The sequence below is a fragment of the Cervus canadensis genome, chromosome 7 (genome assembly GCF_019320065.1).
Source record: "Cervus canadensis isolate Bull #8, Minnesota chromosome 7, ASM1932006v1, whole genome shotgun sequence".
Taxonomy (NCBI): domain Eukaryota; kingdom Metazoa; phylum Chordata; class Mammalia; order Artiodactyla; family Cervidae; genus Cervus; species Cervus canadensis.
Window position 1 is genome coordinate 18,927,117 of NC_057392.1, and position 20,022 is coordinate 18,947,138.

Below are 20,022 nucleotides of genomic sequence, written 5' to 3' on the forward strand. Positions count from 1 at the left end.
GGGTTCAAAGCCTGGGTGGGCAAGATCCCCTGAGGGAGGAAATGACAACCTACTCCAGTATTCTTGCCTGGAGAATCCCATGGAAGAGGAGCCTGGCAGGCTATCGTCCATAGGGTCCCAAAGAGTCACACATGGCTGAAGTGACTTAGCACGCATGCTGACTGTTTGGGAAATCTCTACCTCCAGCAAGTTGTGTTCCAGACGCTTGCTTGCATTTGGCGATTTGGAAAGGTGGTATGCACTTTCTGCAGAGCAAGAGCTCTAAAGCCCTGCTGTTCAAAAATCTCTGTGCTGACTGCGTCCTTTTTAAATTTGCAGTCTGCCCTGAACAGTAATTTGTAAATCAGTGAAAATGAATTACTAGGAAAATGAAAGTTTAAGAAACATACATATATAAGCGCCATATTTTAGATGATAAGATTCTGTGGTCGTTCCACCTTGCAGAGGTTCCACTTTTCTGTTTGCCAAAGTTTCTAGGGCTTCCTCACCCATCCTGTGGTTACCTTGTTGCCAACATGTAACCATTTGTTTGTTTGATGGGTGCCACCATCTGGGGCACTCATCCAGCACAGATAAGAAGTTGTTACAAATGGTTCTAGGAACACTTGTTTTGCTGCCTGCTATCTTCAAGAGGACAGTGGTCATTTTCACTAAAGCAGAAACTTCCTGGGCAGTCCAGTGGTTGGGACTTGGCCTTCCCATGCAAAGTTTGCAGGTTTGGTCCCCGGTCGCCAAGCTAAGATCCTACATGCCTTGGGGCCAAAAAGCCAAAACATAAAACAGAAGCAATACTGTAACAAATTCAATAAAGACTTTAGAAATGGCCCACATCAAAAAAATCTTTAAAAGGAAAAAAAAAAAAGGAAATGTGAGTGATGTGAGTGTTTGCTTCTGGGCTTCCAGCCCTCTCAAAAGGTGGTAGTATGGAGCTTTATATCAGAGATAGCAAGTAAGTCTAACTCAGCGGGTCACAGTCTGGGAAAGTGTATCCTGCAGGGGTCACTGGGCAGTCCCTGGAGATATTTTTCTGTGCATTCAGTTCAGTTTAGTTGCTCAGTCATGTCCAACTCTCTGTGACCCCAGGGACTGCAGCACACCAGGCTTCCCTGTCCATCACCAACTCCTGAAGTTTACTCAAACCCACATCCATTGAGTCGGTGATGCCATCCAACCATCTCAACCTCTGCGTTTTCCAAATTTGCTGGCATATTGAGTGCAGCACTTTCACAGCATCACCTTTTAGGATGTGAAATAGCTCAACTGGAATTCCATCACCTTCACTAGCTTTGTTCGTAGTGATGGTTCCTAAGGCCCGCTCGGCTTCGCATTCCAGGATGTCTGGCTCTAGGTGAGTGATCACACCATCGTGGTTATCTGGGTCGTGAAGATCTTTTTTGTGTAGTTCTTCTGTGTATGTATTCTTGCCCCTTCTTCTTATACCTTCTGCTTCTGAGAAGTTTTCGGCTGGCACAGGTTGGGAGTGGCACTGGCATCTGGTAGGTGGAGCCCAGCAAGGCTCAGGGCAGAGCCCCTCCCCTGACAAAGTATTGTCTGCTTCCAAAAGCCAGGGGTACCAGGGATCTGAAATCCTGGCAACTCAGCTCGCCTGGTAGTGACCGCTCAGAGCAGCAGGGAGACTGTCCGTCAGGAGCCTCTGTGTGGGCAGGAGCAGGCAGTGGCGGCAGGCCTGCGCTTGTGGGTCTCTTGATTGTTGCAGTCCTGTCTTTGTTCCTAATGTCCTAGTTCTTCTTGCCAGATGCCCGTCAGGCACTTCTAACTCAAGTGCCTGGGGATTGAAGAGATGAAAGAATCTTGAACTAGGTTCAAAGGAGGAGCATGATTTAGTCCTTCCTTTGGCGTATTTATTAAGCACCTACTGTATACCAGGCCCTCTTCCAGCCCCTGAGATGTGACAGTCAACTCCACCAAGACAGCCGTTGTTTTTCTAGGATCTGTGTGCTTACTGAGAAGATAGATTGTAAAGAGAGTAAACAGAATGTTTGGTGTTGAGGGCCAGTATCAGCCTGGTGATGGGAATGGATAAAGACCCCTTTAGAAAGGGGGCCCATGTTCCAGAATGAAACCAGACAGGTGAAGGCTGAGGCCGAAAGAACATGCAGCACCAGCATCTGGGCCGTGGGGAGTCACTCTGATGTTCCTGGTTTTTTATGCAATTCCTCATTTCATGTTTGTGTGTGTGTGTGTGTGTGTGTGTGTTTTTATGCAATTCCTCATTTCATGTTTGTGTGTGTGTGTGTGTGTGTGTGTTTTAAGAGAAATTTCTTGTTTTCTTTATTGTTACCAAAATTTCCTCAGAAACATAAAGTTTGGTTTTCTTAAATTTTTTTCTAAAAGTTTTTAATTGGTGTATAATTGCTTTGCCGTATAGCACAGGGGGCTCAGCTCGGTGGTCTGTGATGACCTAGAGTGTTGGGATGGAGGGGGTGAGCTTGAGAGGGAGGGGATGTATGTATATATGGAGCTGATTCGAAGAGCTGACTCATTGGAAAAGACCCTGATGCTGGGAAAGATTGAGGGCAGGAGGAGAAGAGGGCGACAGAGTATGAGGTGTTTGGATGGCATCCCTGACTCAATGGACATGAGTTTGAGCACACTCTGGGAGATAGTGAAGGACAGGGAAGGCTGGCATGCTGCAGTCCCTGGGGTTGCAAAGAGTGGGACACAATTTAGCAACTGAACTACAGGAAGAGCTGATTCACCTTCATCTGTTTTTAAGTTGTGCTTTGAGATTCAATTTTATTAGAACAAAGGCCTTGCAAAGTGTGAAAACAGTACTCTACTTGCTCTAGGCCGAGGGTGTGCAGGGTGTGAGGAGTTGGGGGAGGGGAGTTTAATTTGGTTGTGGAGGAGGGTTTCTGAGTTAGAAAGGGAAGGTAAACTCTGGGTGCTTGGGAGGAGGCAGAGTGCAGGCAACCACTTAGATGGTGCCTTGGGTTGGGTTCCCTTGGAAACAGAAAGGATGTGAGGTGATTCCAGGAATGGTATACAGAAGTTGGGGCAGTGAGGGGAGAGGGGCAGCGAGGGGAGGGGAAGTGTTGGGGAGGGAGAGATTACAGGTGTGGGTGGTGGGCTCAGTCCCCCAGGATCTCTTGAGAGGGAATGTTGCCTAGACTTAGCTGTCCCAGTTGAAGGGAGAGGGAGCTGGGCATTTATCACCCACTCCTGTGGGTCCTGGGTGAGGGCTAACGGAGGTCGCGTTTGTGGTCCTGCAGCCATTGGCCAGAGAAGCTGTCAGGCCGTGCCCCAGGAGGCTTCAGGGTCAGGGGCACGGAGCCATTGGCCTTGGCACAGTGTACCTTGGCCACTACACCCCTCCTGCCTGGAACCAAGGCTGGCCCAGGCTGGGCTAATATGTGAGGAATAAAAGAATGATTACTCTCTACCACCAAATATACTTGAGAGGATCATTTTGGCCCAGGAGTCACAAAGCGGAGTTTTAAAGTTCTGCTTCCAAAATCCTAACTTCCTGGAGTGTTCTAGAATCTAACTCACGAAAGCCTCTGTGAGTCAGTCTGGAGTGAGCCTCTCATTGCTGTGTGTACTTTGAACTTTTTTCTGGAAGAGGAAGATGTGACTTGTAAGCACTGGGAGAAAATGGTTGGGGGGCAAAGGGAGATTTTGTTTGAGGTTAAAAACAACCACAAAACTTCCTTTGAAGATCAAATGCTCTGAACATAAGGATTTTCAAAACTCTTTGAGTAGCTGACGCCTTGTGATGTGGAGGAGTGGGGTTGCCAAGGTCACGAAACTGCCAAGTTCCTGGTCCACGGACACTGACATGTCATCTAACCCATAACCACTTTGACCCAAGGGTGGCTACCACGTGTATGTAAGAATTTCCTATGTGACAGTTTGCTTATGGTCTCCATGACATCAGTTCTTCAGTATACACAGATTGCAAAAACTATAAAATGTGTTCTGTCATCCTTTGATCAGTAAGTATATGTGCATTTTGGCTCATTCATTATGTAAGACATGGGTGACTTCCATTACCCCCCCTCCTTGCTCACTCCACCCAAACAGGAGACACTGCAGTGCCCAGTGGCTGGGCTGTTGGTAGAGGTGGGGTCCTTACCTTCCCCTCCGTGTCTGAGTGGGCGCTGCAGTTGGAACCAGCTCATCTCTGCCTCTTTGAACACTCACTGTCCTAGGCTTATGAACCATGAGGCTGGCTGCAGAACAGAAACCCCAGTATTTATGTTCAGGCCTCCAGGGAGGCAGAGACCTGCTGAACCTCAAATCTGGGCCTCATGCTCCAACCCAGATTCACCAGAGCTCTGTGGGGGGTAGGGGGTTTCTGGGGGTCAGCGCAGCCAGTGATCACTGGTAGTCACTTCCAATTTCCTGTGGCTCCTTTGGTCAGCACCACCTCTGAACTGCACCCAAGAGTGAGTGGAAACACTCCACTCTTTTTCTTTATTATTGAAGTATAGTTGATTTACAATGTCATATTAGCTTCAGATGTACATCATAGTGATTCAGTATTTTTTACATATATTCTGTTAAATGTTATTATAAGATAATGGCTATAACTCCCTTTGCTATACAAAATATATCCTGTTGGTTATCTATGTTATACATAGTAGTTTTTAATCTCTTAATCCCCTTCCCTGATCTCACCCATCCCCACTTCCCTCTCTCCACTGGTAACCCCTGGTATGTTCTCTGTATCTGTGAATCTGATTCTGTTTTGTTATATATGTTCCTTTGTTTTATTTTTTAGATTTTACATCTAAGTCATATCACGCACTGCTTGTCTTTCTCTGGCCTATTTCACTAAGCATGATAATCTCTAGGCCCCTCTGTGTTGCTCCAAATGGCCAACCAAATTTCATTCTTTTTATGGATAAGTAATATTCCAGTGTATGTGCGTGTGTGTACATACATATGTATACACACATACCACATCATCTTTATCCATTACTTTGTTGATGGACATTTGAGTTGCTTCTATATCTTGACTTCAGTAAATAATGCTGCTATGAACATTGGGTGCTTGTACCTTTTCAAATTACTGTTTTTGTTTGCTTTGGTCATATGCCCAGGAATGGGATTGTTGGATCATATGGTAATTCTATGTTTTGTATTTTGAGGAACCTCCATACTGTTTTCCATAATGGCTGTACCAGTTTACATTCCCGCCAACAGTGTGCACAGGTTTCCTTACCTCTACATCCTTGCCAACATTTGTTACTTGTAGACTTTTTGATGAGGGCCACTCTAGCAGGGGGCTTCCCTGATAGCTCAGTTGGTAAAGAATCCGCCTGCTGTGCAGGAGACGCCAGTTCAATTCCTGGGTTGGGAAGATCCCCTGGAGAAGGGAAAGGCTAGCCACTCCAGTATTCTGGCCTGGAGAATTCCATGGACCCTATAGTCCACTAGGTTGCAAAGAGTCAGACACAGTTGAGCAACTTTCACTTTCATTCTAGCAGGTGTGAGGTGATATTCATTGTGGTTTTGATTTGCTTTTCTTTGATGATTAATGATGTCGAGCATCTTTTCATGTGCCTTTTGGCCATCTATATGATTTCTTTGGGACAATGTCTATTCAGGTCTTCTTCCCACTAAAAAAAAATTTTTTTATATTGAGTTGTATGAACTGTTCATATATTTTTGATATTAAACCCTTGTCATAGTATTGACATTTTCTCCCATTCTGTAGGTTGTCTTTTCATTTTGTCAGTGGCTTTCTTTGCTGTGCAAAAGCTTTTAAGTTTAATCAGACACTATTTGTTTATTTTTGCTTTAATTTCTTTTGCCTCAGGAAATAGATCCAAAAAAAATACTGCTATGATTTATGTCAAAGAATGTTCTACTTGTAAGACTATAAAAATTGTCTTTAAACTATTTTGAGTTTGTTTTTGTATATGGTGTGAGGAAATAGTCTAATCTCATGTTTTATGTGTAGCTGTCCAATTTTCCAAGCACAGCTTGTTGAAGAGGCTGTCTTTTCTCCATTGTGTATTTTTGCCTCCTTTGTCATAGTTTAATTGACCATAGGCATAGGTGTATTAGTTTATTTCTGGGCTCCCTATTCTGTTCCACTGATCTGTGTGTCTGTTTTTGTACCAGTACCTCACTGTTTTGATTACTATAGCTTTATCGTATAGTCTGAAGTTTGGGAGGGTGGGTCCTCCAGCTTTGTTCTCTTCTTAAGATTGCTTTGACAGTTAGGGGTCTTCTGTGATTCCATCTGAATTTTGGGACTATTTGTTCCAGTTCTGGGAAAAATATCATGGGTATTTTGATAGGGGTTGTATTAAGTCTGTAGATTACTTTTGGGAGTATGGCCATTTTGACAGTATTAATTATTCCAATTCAAGAACTCTGGATGTCTTTCCATTTCCTTTGTATCATCTTCAGTTTCCTTCATCAGTGTTTTATAGTTTTCAGAGTATAGGTCTTTAACTTCCTTGGTTAATTTTTTCCTAGGCATTTTATTCTTTTTGATATAATTTTAAATGGGATTTTTAAAACATTCTGCTAGTTCATTAGTGTATAGAAAAGCAGCAGATATTTGTATATTAACCTCATATCATTCAACTGTGCTGAATTCATTCATTACTTCTAATAGGTTTTTGTGTGTGTATACTTTGACGTTTTCTATATAAAGTACCCTCAGAGTCTTAAAGCTAGTTTTACATTACCTTTTGCTTTGATGCTGTTAATAAGTCTAATGCAATTGTTTCTTATTTTTGTATGTGAATTAAATATGAAATAAGTGTCATATTATTAGACCTGGTATTCTGAAACTTCATGATGGCGTGTCTTATTTATGCTGGGATGCTTCATGCATCTATTCAGTCTAGAATTTCATGCCATTCAGTTCTGAGAAATTTTTTAGTAACTATTCTCTCTTTTGGACCTTCTGTTATCCAGATGCTGTGTGGTCTCTCCTATTTCTCATCTCTTTGTCTTTTGATTCTACATTCCATATTCATTTCTGCTATCTTAATTTTAATTTTCAAGAGCACTTTCTTTTCCTCTGAATGTTTCTCTTTTGGTTGTGTCCTATTCTTGTTTCAAAGTTGCATGACTCTGAGAAAAATCATGACTTTTTTGAAGTTTTCTTTCATCTTCCTGCCTTGCCTCTGTCTCTCCTGGGTTCCCTCTCTCAGGGTGTTTGTCGGTGTCTGCGTGTCTCACCTAGAGGCTTTCCTCAAACATCTGGTGACTGTGACTGTCTTTTCATATTTAAAATAGAAACATTTCGAGCCTGATTGGAAGTTACCGTTTGTGTGCACACAGAGGTTGGGGAACATTCTCGTTATGTGTGTCTGTGAAAGATGGCGATGGTCATGATTCTGTTTCTTGCCCTGTGGCAGATATTTTCAGTTGGGTGATCAACTTGAAACACCTTTCCAAGTCTCCTTTCTCCAGCCTGAATCTTTTCACTGTCACTTGCTTTGTGACTAAGGCCACAGCTATGGATAGTGGGACTTAAATGTGGTATCCTGGGGGATTTCAGGGGCCATGTGTGTTTTCCTGATAAGGGTGGCAGGTGTAGCTGGGGTTATAATTTCTCCTCCTTCCTGCCTTTGATAAAAATACAAGACTTCTAATAGGGGTAGCCAAATTCTGACCTTGAACAAGAGGTCAGGGATAAAAAAAGCAGAGATCTGACACTGACTTTCTGTGGGATGTTGATCTACTCCCACCTATTTCAAAAGACTTCTTGATTTGGAGAAAAATAAACCCCTACTTGTTTGATCCACTCTAAATCTATAGTTTTCTGTTTACTTGCAGCCAAAAGCATTCCGAATGATGCATCATCATCTTACATTTTGTTATTGTTGTCCCATTGCTAAATCATGTCCAATTCTTTGTGACCCTATGGATTGTAGCCCTCCAGGCTCCTCTGTCCATGGGATTCTCCAGGCAAGAGTACTGGAGTGCATTGCTGTTTCCTTCTCCAGGGGATCTTCCTGACTCAGGGATTGAATGCTGGGTCTCCTGCTTGGCAGGTGGATTCTTTACCATGAGCTGCTGGGGAAGAAGTCTGGGGGTTGGTAAATAGTAACTTAATAATAATTAAAAACTAGTTTAAGACAATTTGTCCTTCTTTCCCTTTCCTTGGACTCTTCAAAGAAGAGAGGAGCAAGTCTAAAAGTCTTGTCACTACTGTCTTTATTGCTTTTAGGGACAAGGTGCTTATTTTCAGTGGGCATGTTATGTCCTTGTTACAGGAATCTAGACCTTGGTCGCCACAGAAGGACCCCACAAGAGAGGACCCCCAGAGGGAGTTTGTATGTGGTATCCCAAGGATCAGAAACTAAGGCCTGTGGACCAAATCTGCGTTTTTGTAAACAAGGTTTCATTAGAACGCCGCCATGTGATTTGTTTTCATGCTACAATAGCAGACTTGAGTGTGTGAAATGGAAAGTATATCGTCAAAGAGTGAGATTTTTACTACCTGGCTCTATGTGGAAAAAGGTTGCCAACCTCGCTGTCAAGAGCTAGAGACTAAGGAGGGAGTAGTAAGTGGCCAACTGGCTAGCAGTGGTTCTGCCTACACCAGGAAGCTGCAGGTGGGAGTCGATGGTGGGGATGGAGAGGAGGAGACAGTAGTTCAGAGGAGACCCCTGCATGTCAACATCAGCCACTTTCAGAATCTACCAACCACGAAGCCAAACAAGAACGTTTGTGCCCATTACCTCTCCACTCCCTCTGTTTCAGTCCTGGAAAAATCAGAGGCACTGTTGTGATCAAGCTGGGGAAATAGAAATGAATAGAGATAAATCCAACCACACTTCCCCTCCCCCTCTAAACCCTGAGCCTAAGGCAGGCCCTTAAGGGTGCCAGACAGAAAATTCGATGTTAAACAGGACAGGACTTATAATATCTAAAAATAAATGTGTTGCCACAAAGCTCTTAGAAAAATGTAGCTTTGGCCAAGATTTCATTCAAGGATGGGAAAGAGCAATTTACAGAGCTCATTTGAAGGCATTTGTGTTACAAGAGAAATTTCTATTAAAATGCTACTCCATCCTACAAAAACCACAGAGGGGAGTTTGGAAATGACTAGGCAAATTCCTATGTGTTTGCCCTTTGACTCAGAAACTCACGCCTAGGAATTTACACAAAAGTTGCTCAGTCGCTAAGTTGTGCAACCCCATGGACTGCAGGATGTCAGGCTCCTCTGTCCTCCACCATCTCCCAGAGTTTGCTCAAATTCACGTCCATTGAATCAGTGATGCTATCTAACCATCTCTTCCTCTGCCTACTTCTCCTTTTGCCTCTAATCTTTCCCCGAATCAGGGTCTTTTCTAATGAATCAGCTCTTTGCATCAGGTGGCCAAAGTATTGGAGCTTCAGCATCAGCCCTTCCAATGAATATTCAGGGTTGATTTCCTTTGGGATTGACTGGTTTGATCTCCTGGCAGTCCAAGGGACTCTCAAGAGCCTTCCGCAGCACCACAATTTAAAAGCATCAATTCTTCCACGCTCAGCCTTTTTTGTAACACAAAAGTTACGTTTGGCAAAACTATGAAAAGTAACTCACAAGGCTGTTCTTTGTCATGTTGCTTGTAAGAGCAAATGATTGGAAATGACCCAAATGCTCGTGGGAAGGGGGCTGGGGGTGTGAACCATGGCACTTCTGTCCATGGAATGGGAGACAGCAGCAAGCAGACAAGGATGCTCTTAAAACCTCACATGAGGACAACAAGGTGGAGAAAAGAGGGCAGGGCGCATCTAAGCAAGTGGGTCCAGATCACACGGGTACCTCTCTCTCGAGACTGCCCAGGAGAGAACTCTCCAGTGATGGGCAGACTCTGCAGCCAGATGAGCACGCACTCTGCTCTCCGGCATGTGCTGCTTATAGCTGCTGCCCCCGTTTTCAGGCTGCAGTACATCCTCGGTCTGGTTTGTTTATGAAAACAAGACCTCTGAAGATGCATTACTTGCTTTTATTCCCCAGAAAGTGACAGTTCCAGATTTTCTGACTTTTATTGAGACTCCAAGTGTCCATCAGCAGCATGCCATTAATAGATATTGAAAGAAATAATGAATATAATTTATAAATGTCCTTTAAGGGATATTTTAACCCTGAGTTGGAAATAACTTTTCAACAGGAGCTCCTGCAATGGAGAGTCTTTTTGAAGATGATTTTTCTTTTTTTGGCTGTGCTGAGTCTTTGTAGTTGTTCGGGGAGGTCTCTAGTTGTGGTGTGTGAGCTTCTCACTGCAGTGGTTTCTCTTACTGCAGAGTACGGGCTCTAGGGCACAGTGGATGGGCTTAGTTGCCCCGTGGCATGTGGAATCTTCCCAGACCAGTGATAGAACCTGTGTACCCCTGCATTGGCAGGCGGATTCTTATCCACTGTGCCACCAGGGAAGTCCAAAGATAACAGTTTTAAATGTTTCCCTCATGATTTGATTTCTACTACCAAAAGTGATATAAGTTTGCTACCTATAAAAATAGTTTGGAATAGTTAATCTAGAAACTGAATTTCCTACCTGGGTAAAAATCTTCCAGAGAATTTCAGCTGTTAAAAGAAAAAACGACCCACTAAAGATAGGTTGTACATTCTTGTTAGTTTGTTGGAGTTACTGTCTGCTGTTAGGGAAGATGAAAGTTTACCATTCATTGTCCCCATTTTACAGATGAGTAAGCAGAGGCACAGATATTCCCAGTGTTGAGGCAACACACTGCATGAGGCCAGAGCCAGGATTTCAAAAGTGGTGGGCTATTCCCACATCCTGTGCCCTGAACCACTTTACCAAGCCACCTCTTAGCTTGTAAGTTAGAGGTATATTCACATATAGAGGTTGAGTATTCAGATATATGGCTTCCCTGATGGTCCAGTAGTAAAGAATCCACCTACCAATGTAAGAGAGGCAGGTTTGATCCCTGGATTCGGAAGTTTCCCTGGAAAAGGAAATGGCAACCCACTCCGTTGTTATTGCTGGGAAATCCCATGGACAGTGGAGCCTGGTGGGCTACAGTCCATGGGGTCATGAAGAGTCGGACACTACTGAGTGACTGAGCATGCAAGATCAGATATATTTCCCTGGATGGGGCGGTTTATCCAAAACTTTCCGGAGTCACTAGTCTAAGTATTCCAGAGCCTTGTAAGGGACAGTGGGCCTGATTTGATTCTAGAGGAACTGCCCATTGCTGAGCTGAGCCAAGGTGTCTGGTCCTCAGCCAGTTCTTGGAAAAGCACAGATGCTCAGAAAATAGCCCTCATGTGTCCACTGACGCTTGGCCTTCAGGAGAATGGACGGGCTGCCTTCTCTAATAAGCTCGTCTGCCAGGGCAGTCCCAGAATAGAATTAGACAATTGAAAGCTTTATCTAAACCATAAATATCAACTCCCAGTGACTGTCTGTGTGTGCTTATTTTTCCCACTTTCCAACTAGCCGGTAGGAGTTACACCCCTTGAGTTTTAGCAGTGCCCATTTGTTTTATGCAGCACTGAAGAACTGATGCTTTTGAACTGTGGTGTTGGAGAAGACTCTTGAGATCAAACCAGTCCCTTGGACTGCAAGGAGATCCAACCAGTCAATCCTAAAGGAAATCAGTCCTGAATATTCATTGGAAGGACTGATGCTGAAGCTCCAAACTTTGGCCACCTGATGTGAAGAACTGACTCAATGGAAAAGACCCTAATTCTGGGAAAAATTGAAGGCAAGAGGAGAAGGGGGTGACAGAGGATGAGATAGTTGGATGGCATCACTGACTCAATGGACATGAGTTTGAGCAAACTCTGGGAGATAGTGAAGCATGCCGCAGTCCATGGAGTCGCAAACAGTCGGACACAACTGAGTGACTGAACAAAGCAACAACTTTTTCATGGGCCAGTCTCCAAACTCAAGGTGGCATCTGCTCCTCTTCTTCAGCCTTTGTGTGTGGGGAGGTGGGTTGGCTCCATAGCCCGCTCACCCCATTCCTTCCTACTGCCAGTCCTGCCCTCCCCACACCTTCTTCCAGTGGAAGCCAGAGGAAGGAGGAGGCAGAGGAGGTCGATGAGGAGCAAGGTGCTGGGGATGCGTCTGTGAGTGGTGGGGGTCCTGCCCAGCACACAGCATGAGGCATCTGATCTGGGCACCCAGATGAAAAGGCATCACCCAGGGGCTCGACGGGCAGGGAGTTTTCCAGGGATGGTCCTTCTCTCCTTCATCAGGGTGGCCAACATCCATAACTGTACCGCTCAAACTCCCCTTTCTTCTGGCTTCTGAGTGGGTTCCTGACTTGCCTTCAAGCCCAGATGGGAAGGTGCCCCTGTCCATCCTTGCAGGCTGGCCCTGCATCCAACCTTCTCCCGGGAAGCCTGGACCAGAATCCCCTTTCTTGCTGGGCTCTGGTGGCCAGGATATCAGCATGGCTGGCGGTGATGACAGTGAGAGCGAAGCTTTGTTTAGGAGTCTGTTGAGTGTTTAAATACAGGCCTTGGTTTGGTTGGTTTGTAGTGAATAGACTGAGCTACAGAGACTTAGCCAAGTTTCCCATCCGTCTTCACCACCATCTCCTCCTCCTCTGGATATCAGCGTTCTCATGCCCACAGGGGCTCAGATCGACACTGTGAGAACTACAGGGTCTCAGGGCCTTATCCACAAACTGTGCTGGCCCAGCCCCCTGTTATTAGCTGAACTGTGTCCCCAAGACTCATACATGGAAGCCCTGACCTCCAGGGACCTCAGAATGAGACTGCACATGGAGATACAGGGCCTTTAAGAGTCATAAAGTGAGGCTGTCAGGATGGCCTTGATGCCCTCTGACTGGGGTCCTTTTAAGATGAGATGAGGATACACAGATGTTGGGGAGCCCATGCATAATGGGATGACCGTGTGAAGGGGTAGCAAGAGGGCTGACATGTGTGAGCCAAGGAGAAGGGCCACAGGAGAAACCAGCCCTGCTGGCGTCTCAGACCCCAGCCTCCAGGACTGTGAGATCAGGAATTTCTGTTGTTCCGACATCTAAGCCTGCAGTATTTTGTTCTGGGTGCCCCAGCAAACAAATACACTCTGCTTATGTCCAGCTCCCAGTGGGGGCGGGATGCACACCCTCACTCAGATTCTACGGGCTTCCAGTGTCTCTGGCCTCCCATGTTCCCCATCCCATCAGAGCAGGTCATTTTCTGTTGGCAGGAACGAGTTGAGGGGAGGGCCTTCCAGGGTAGAATTGTCCCTGTGCCGTAAGAGCCCCTCTGCCATAAAAAATACTTGTCCTGTGAAGTCGTTTGTTCTTCAGTAATTGAATGTTAATATGCCAGAAACAAGCTGAACACTCACTGTGGGCCAGGCACCGCTGGACTCTCTTCTCACATCGAAGGCAGAGAAACACATTTAATAGAGTTAAGTTTGTTTTTCACAAATCAAGACACATCCACTCGGGGGCAAAATCGTGACATTTGGGTGAATCAGAAAATTATGGCTTCTTTTATAGCCAGGTATTTGAAGGCTAAGATCATCTCACTGCCTGCCCTTCTGAGCACTTGAAACAGAAAGGATTGGGATGTTTTGAACAAAACCTGGCACTTAAGAGTCTGAGGCTTTCCGCTGTGACTCTTACGGTCTCATCTCCGTCTGGGCAGTTCATTGATTTCCAAGCCTGGTAGCCTCCTCAGGGAGAGGAGATTTAAGACTGAGCAATTCAAATCTCCATTCTGTCCAGAAACCAAGAGGTGTGGCAGGCAGGCTCCTTAGACGCGTGCTAATGTTCCGTGGTGAGGCTGCTAAGACTCTTTCTATAAATCAGAGTTCAGGAAATGGTGTGGGGATGTTTTTTCCGAGGTCTACACTCACGATCATTTCTTCATGAAATCCATTTTGTCAGTGAAGCAGATGAAGTTTGAGTTAATTTGGGCATTTGAAGACAGTTGTCCACATTTTCCAAACTCGCAAGCCCAGCATTTTTTAAGAATTATTGTCAGGGATGAAAACCTGATTGTTTTAAAACTTCAGTTGGATGCTAGCAGTCAGAGGCCCTGATTGGCCAGAGCAGGGTATACTGGAGTGCCAAGAAAAATCTTTATCAAGTGCATATCTCATTGTATGATGTTGGCTTTTCTAGAGTTTTTAATGTTTTAGGGAACCGTGAAATCATGTAATACAAGTTTTACTATGAGTTATTTTCACAGGTCTTTGGGCTTCCCTGATGGCTCAGATGGTAAAGAATCTGCCTACAATGCAGGAGACCCAGGTTCGATCCCTGGGTTGGGAAGATCCTCTGGAGAAGGGCATGGTAACCCAGTCCAGTATTCTTGCCTGGAGAATTCTATGGATAGAGGAGCCTGGCAGGCTACAGTCCATGGGGTCACAGACAGTTAAACATGACTGAGCGACTAACTCTTTGGGCTAAATGGGCAAGTGTGGCTGCAGTTCAGTGTTTGCTCTGTGTATTAAGACATGGGTAATGCTGATGTGTGTGGAAATTGATAACTAGATGGTTGATTAGTGGATTGTTGGAAGATGGTGTGGAGGCTGGATATTAACTTTCAGTGGGACCCTGAGATGCTCCCATGGTGGGGAAGTCATGTCATATGAGCAAGGCTTAGAGGATTCCAGGGGGATATACCTCCTGCCCGCCCACCATCCCAGAGGAAGTATGCCATGGGTTCCACATAGGGCACACTCTACCATACTTTAGATATTTAACAAGCTGGTTCATGGGAGTGGGCTTTCCTGCCAAGATCTGGCAAGATCTCCTGGGCAGCAGTGAGGACTGTGAACTATTTAGTTGACTGGAATCTCCCTGAGGACAAGCACTGAGTTTATCTTGCTACTCCTTCATCCTAGGATGGAGCATCGTACCTAGCATAGGGTTAGGTCCTCAAAAAGTGTTCCCTGAATTAAACTGAGAAGGAAAGAGCATTCCAAAATGAATGCCCTGAACCTGGGACAGTCCAGAGCCTCAGGTATTGAGCTTCACGACACTGAAGTGCCTGGCAGACACGTGACTACCCGTCAGCGTTGTTCTTGACAGCGATGCTACGTTACAGAGAGGCTGTAACACATTGGTGGTCCCCATACCTGGCTGATCGTTACTCACCTGGGTCCTTGTTAAGAGCATTGAACTCCAGGCTCCATTCTCTGAATTGGAGATTCCATATATCTAATTCCCGGAGTGATTCCAGTGGACAAAGCAATGACCCCTGAGGTTCACTTCAATTCTTCAATTTTGTATTTCATAATAAAAACTAGTAACTAAGTTTGGTCATTGTTTTGTTAAGGCCGTTGCTATAATTCACAAGTGACTAAACACATTCAAGAAATATATGATGTGCACTGAATACTCGCCTGTCTCTGTCCTGGGCATGGACGATAGAGTAGTGAGCCATGGTAACAAGGAACCTGCCTCCTCGAAGATCACATTTTAGTGCAGAAAGGCAGACAAATCAAGTAAATCTACTGTATTTGGATGGTGTGGTGGTGGAGGTTTGTCACTAAGTCATGTCCGACTCTTGCGACCCATGGACTCTAGCATGCCAAGCTCCTCTGTCCATGGGATTTTCCAGGCAAGAATATTGAAATGGGTTGCCATTTCCTCCTTCAGGGGATCTCTCTGACCCAGTGATCAATTGCTATGAAAAATATTAAAATAGGAGCAAAGGCACACCGTGGGTGGGGAAGTGTTGCTAATTTGTATAGGAGAGCCAGGGAAGGCACCTCTGACTAGGAGGTGAGACCTAAAGAAAGAGGGAGTGAGGTTCTGGGAAATCATGTTCCCGGCAGGTGGAGCGGCCAGTGCAAAGACCTTTCTTGAGAAGAGTGTGTGCTTGCATTGGGAGGAACACCAAAGAGTCTCCAGTCAGGAGCACAGTGGGTTGTGGGAGAGGAGGTGAGAGAAAGGGCGATTGCATGGCTGTGGTTCATCCATATGGCTTACTAGGTGAATTAGGAGTTCAGTTTTGGAAAAGTCAAACTGAGATGCCTTTTGCAACATCCAAGGTGAGTGTCCAGTAGCAGCTGAATCTTTGTCTGGAGTTTAAGCTAGAGGTTTCAGATAGAGACCTAAATTCGGGGGTCACTTGGCCAGAGGAGATGTGTAGTCTTGAGACTGGACGCAATTGCTGTGGGCTCCAATGACTGGTGCTGAGACAGCCCTGGACTTTAGAGGCTGGGGAGGTTGGGAGGAATCAGCCAAAGCCCTAAGAAGGAGCAGCCACGGAGGTGGAAGGGGATTAGAAGACAGTCTGTCCAGAAGCCAAGGGAAGCAGAGCCTGGAACAGGGAGGGGATCTGATGGTTGACTTAAGCACGTGAGGGTCATGGTTAATGGAGAGAGGATCTGTTTCCATGGGTGGTGGGTCCAGTGGGAACAGGAGGAGAGGATTTGCTGTCAACTCTTTTAGGGGCTTTATTGTAAAAGAAGTGCAGAGGAGTGGGGTTGAGGTGGGAGGAAGATGTGGGGTGAAAAAAGTTGTGTGTCATCTTTATTAAGATGGGAAATAACCACAGCCTGCTTGGAAGTGGGTGGGAGCAGTTCAGGTAGAGGAGGGAAAACCTGAGGATGCAGAGAGAGTTGGGGGATTTGGGAGTGTGTTGTCCTGAGTGGGCGATGGGGTGGATCCAGTGTCCATGGAAGAGGCTGGAATTAGGAAGACATGGATCTGTCTCTACTTTTTCAACATCTGTCATAGTAAATGATGATACGCAAGAGCTCTTACCTGTGTGTTGGAGATTTTGCCAAGGTTAATATGTTGCAATTTCTTGCCAAGTCTTTGTTTCTTTGTCATCTCTAAAATGTTCTGGGATGTTTTCGTGCGTCTGTTCTATACCCTAATTAGGAAAACATCTGTATTTCGCTGGCACAGATTGCAAAAGAGGAGTGCATCCGTCATTTCTCTTCTGGGCTAGCATTCTTTCAAAGTATCTGGACACCACAAAAAATGTGGAGATTTAATGTCTTTCCTGAAAGGAATTTACTTGGAAAGACTTTAAAAAATCTTTTTAGCAGAGAATGATATCTTTGATCACCATATGCCTATTAAAATACATTTTTCTCATAGGTTTAATAAGGAAAAAAAAAATCAAAGCCTTTGATGAACCACATAGAAATAGACTGTTTCTTAAATGGCTGGACTGAAATTAACAAAGGGTAGTGAATCTGAAAACAATGGCTTTTTTGTGTGTTATACATTCCAAGTTTGGGCCAATCAAATCAGCATGCAAAGATATTCTGCAAAATGGAGACACCATTTTAGATTTTAAGAAGACATTATAAAGGCTAGGTCACAGCATTCCACATGGCGATGAATATGAAGAACCTCAGATTATCAATCATTACTGTTAACATACCCACATACAGTCATCACTGCTGCTAGAAGGTGCTGTACCCTTGTGATACTTAGGATGCAAATCACATTTCTTGCTTTCAAAGCACTTAATGATAGCATTGTTTAATACATGTACTTTGTGACCCCATGAACTATACAGTCCATGGAATTCTCCAGGGTACAATACTGGAGTGCGTAGCCTTTCCCTTCTCCAGGGGATTTTCCCAAACCAGGAATTGAACTGGGGTCTCCTGCATTGCAGGTGGATTCTTTACCAACTGAGCTATCAGGGAAGCCCATGTTCACACAGTTTATTTCAAGTAAACCCGCTGAGGCTAACCTCACAGGCCCATGTGGCAGGTCTGTTTTAGATCTAGTGCAGTTATGATATAATCATCTGTATGTGTAATGAAAAGTAATAAGATTGGTAGTCCATTTCCCTACTAGGAAATTTACTTTCCATTCCTTTGTGTTTTACACACTATTAAAATTGATTATAGTATCTTGATAAATATCATCATAAACAGAGGGATTTTTTTTTCCTTTTAGAGTGTTGATTGGCATGAGAAATGACTTAGACATAAAACTTTTAATTCAGGGGAAAAAACCTTAAATAAGTCATCTGTAGTTCATTGTGCTTTATTCCTCACCAGTCCTATAGCCAATTCAACAGACATTGAAAATCATCATAAAAGAGAAGGCTGGTCTTTGGTCTGAATGTTAGGTGATGAATTCCATAAGGAACCCCATATCTTTGGTCTTCATGACCCAGGCATATGGTCAGTTCAGTCAGTCAATCAGTTCAGTCACTCACTCGTGTCCAACTCTTTGTGACCCCATGAATCGCAGCACACCAGGCCTCCCTGTCCATCACCAACTCCTGGAGTTTACTCAAATTCATGTCCATTGAGTCGGTGATACCATCCAGCCATCTCATCCTCTGTCATCCCCTTCTCCTCCTGCCCCCAATCCCTCCCAGCATCAGGGTCTTTTCCAGTGAGTCAGCTCTTTATATCAGGTGGCCAAAGTATTGGAGTTTTAGCTTCAGCATCAGTCCTTCCAATGAACACCCAGGACTGATCTCTTTTAGAATGGGCTGGTTGGATCTCCTTCAGTACAAGGGACTCCCAAGAGTCTTCTCCAATACCACAGTTCAAAAGCATCAATTTTTTGGCACTAGCTTTCTTCACAGTCCAACTCTCACATCCATACATGACTGCTGGAAAAACCATAGCCTTAACTAGACAGACCTTTGTTGGTAAAGTAATGTCTCTGCTTTTTAATATGCTATCTAGGTTGGTCATAACTTTCCTTCCAAGGAGTAAGCGTCTTTTAATTTCATGGCTGCAGTCACCATCTGCAGTGATTTTGGAGCCCAGAAAAATAAAGTCAGCCACTATTTCCACTGTTTCCCCATCTATTTGCCATGAAGTGATGGGACTGGATGCCATGATCTTAGTTTTCTGAATGTTGAGCTTTAAGCCAACTTTCTCACTCTCCTCTTTCACTTTCATCAAGAGGCTTTTTAGTTCCTCTTCACTTTCTGCCATAAGGGTGGTGTCATCTGCATATCTGAGGTTATTGATTTTTCTCCCGGCAATCTTGATTCCAGCTTGTGCTTCCTCCAGCTCAGAGTTTCTCATGATGTACTCTGCATATAAGTTAAATAAGCAGGGTGACAATATACAGCTTTGATGGACTCCTTTTCCTATTTGGAACCAGTCTGTTGTTCCATGTCTAGTTCTAACTGTTGCTTCCTGACCTGCATATAGGTTTCTCAAGAGGCAGGTCAGGTGGTTTGGTATTCCCATCCCTTTCAGAATTTTCCACAGTTTATTGTGATCCATACAGTCAAAGGCTTTGGCATAGTCAATAAAGCAGAAATAGATGTTTTTCTGGAACTCTTTTGCATTTTCGATGATCCAGCGGATGTTGGCAATTTGATCTCTGGTTCCTCTGCTTTTTCTAAAACCAGCTTGAACATCTGGAAGTTCATGGTTCACATATTGCTGAAGCCTGGCTTGGAGAATTTTGAGCATTACTTTGCTAGCCTGTGAGATGAGTGCAGTTGTGTGGTAGTTTGAGCATTCTCTGGGATTGCCTTTCTTAGGGACTGGAATGAGAACTGACCTTTTGCAGTCCTGTGGCCACTGCTGAGTTTTCCAAATTTGCTGGCATATTGAGTGCAGCACTTTCACAGTATCATCTTTCAGAATTTGAAATAGCTCAACTGGAATTCCATCACCTCCACTAGCTTTGTTCGTAGTGATGCTTCCTAAGGCCCACTTGACTTCACATTCCAGGATGTGTGGCTCTAGGTGAGTGATCACACCATAGTGATTATTTGGGTCATGAAGATTTTTTTTTGTACAGTTCTTCTGTGTATTCTTGCCACCTCTTCTTAATATCTTCTCCTTCTGTTAGGTCCATACCATTTCTGTCCTTTATCGAACTCATCTTTGCATGAAATGTTCCCTTGGTATCTCTAATTTTCTTGAAGAGATCTCTAGTCTTTCCCATTCTGTTGTTTTCCTCTATTTCTTTGCACTGATCACTGAGGAAGGCTTTCTTTTCTCTCCTTGCTATTCTTTGGAACTCTGCATTCAAATGGGAATATCTTTCCCTTTCTCCTTTGCTTTTTACTTCTCTTCTTTTCACAGCTATTTGTAAGGCCTCCTCAGACAACCATTTTGCCTTTTGCCTTTCTTCTTCATGGGAATGGTCTTGATCCCTGTCTCCTGTACAATGTCATGAACCTCCATCCATAGTTCATCAGGTACT

General features: G+C 44.5%; 1 protein-coding gene and 1 long non-coding RNA gene across 2 annotated transcripts in view; both read left to right on the forward strand.

Moving 5' to 3' along the window:
- The window catches only part of BACE2 (beta-secretase 2), a 113,410-nt gene that overhangs the window by 9,320 nt on the left and 84,068 nt on the right, over positions 1–20,022 (forward strand). The window lies entirely within an intron of this gene.
- On the forward strand, positions 1,309–19,707 carry LOC122445357. Its single transcript, XR_006270514.1, has 3 exons — positions 1,309–1,398; positions 10,537–10,540; positions 19,615–19,707. It is a non-coding gene; the product is annotated as an uncharacterized LOC122445357 (long non-coding RNA).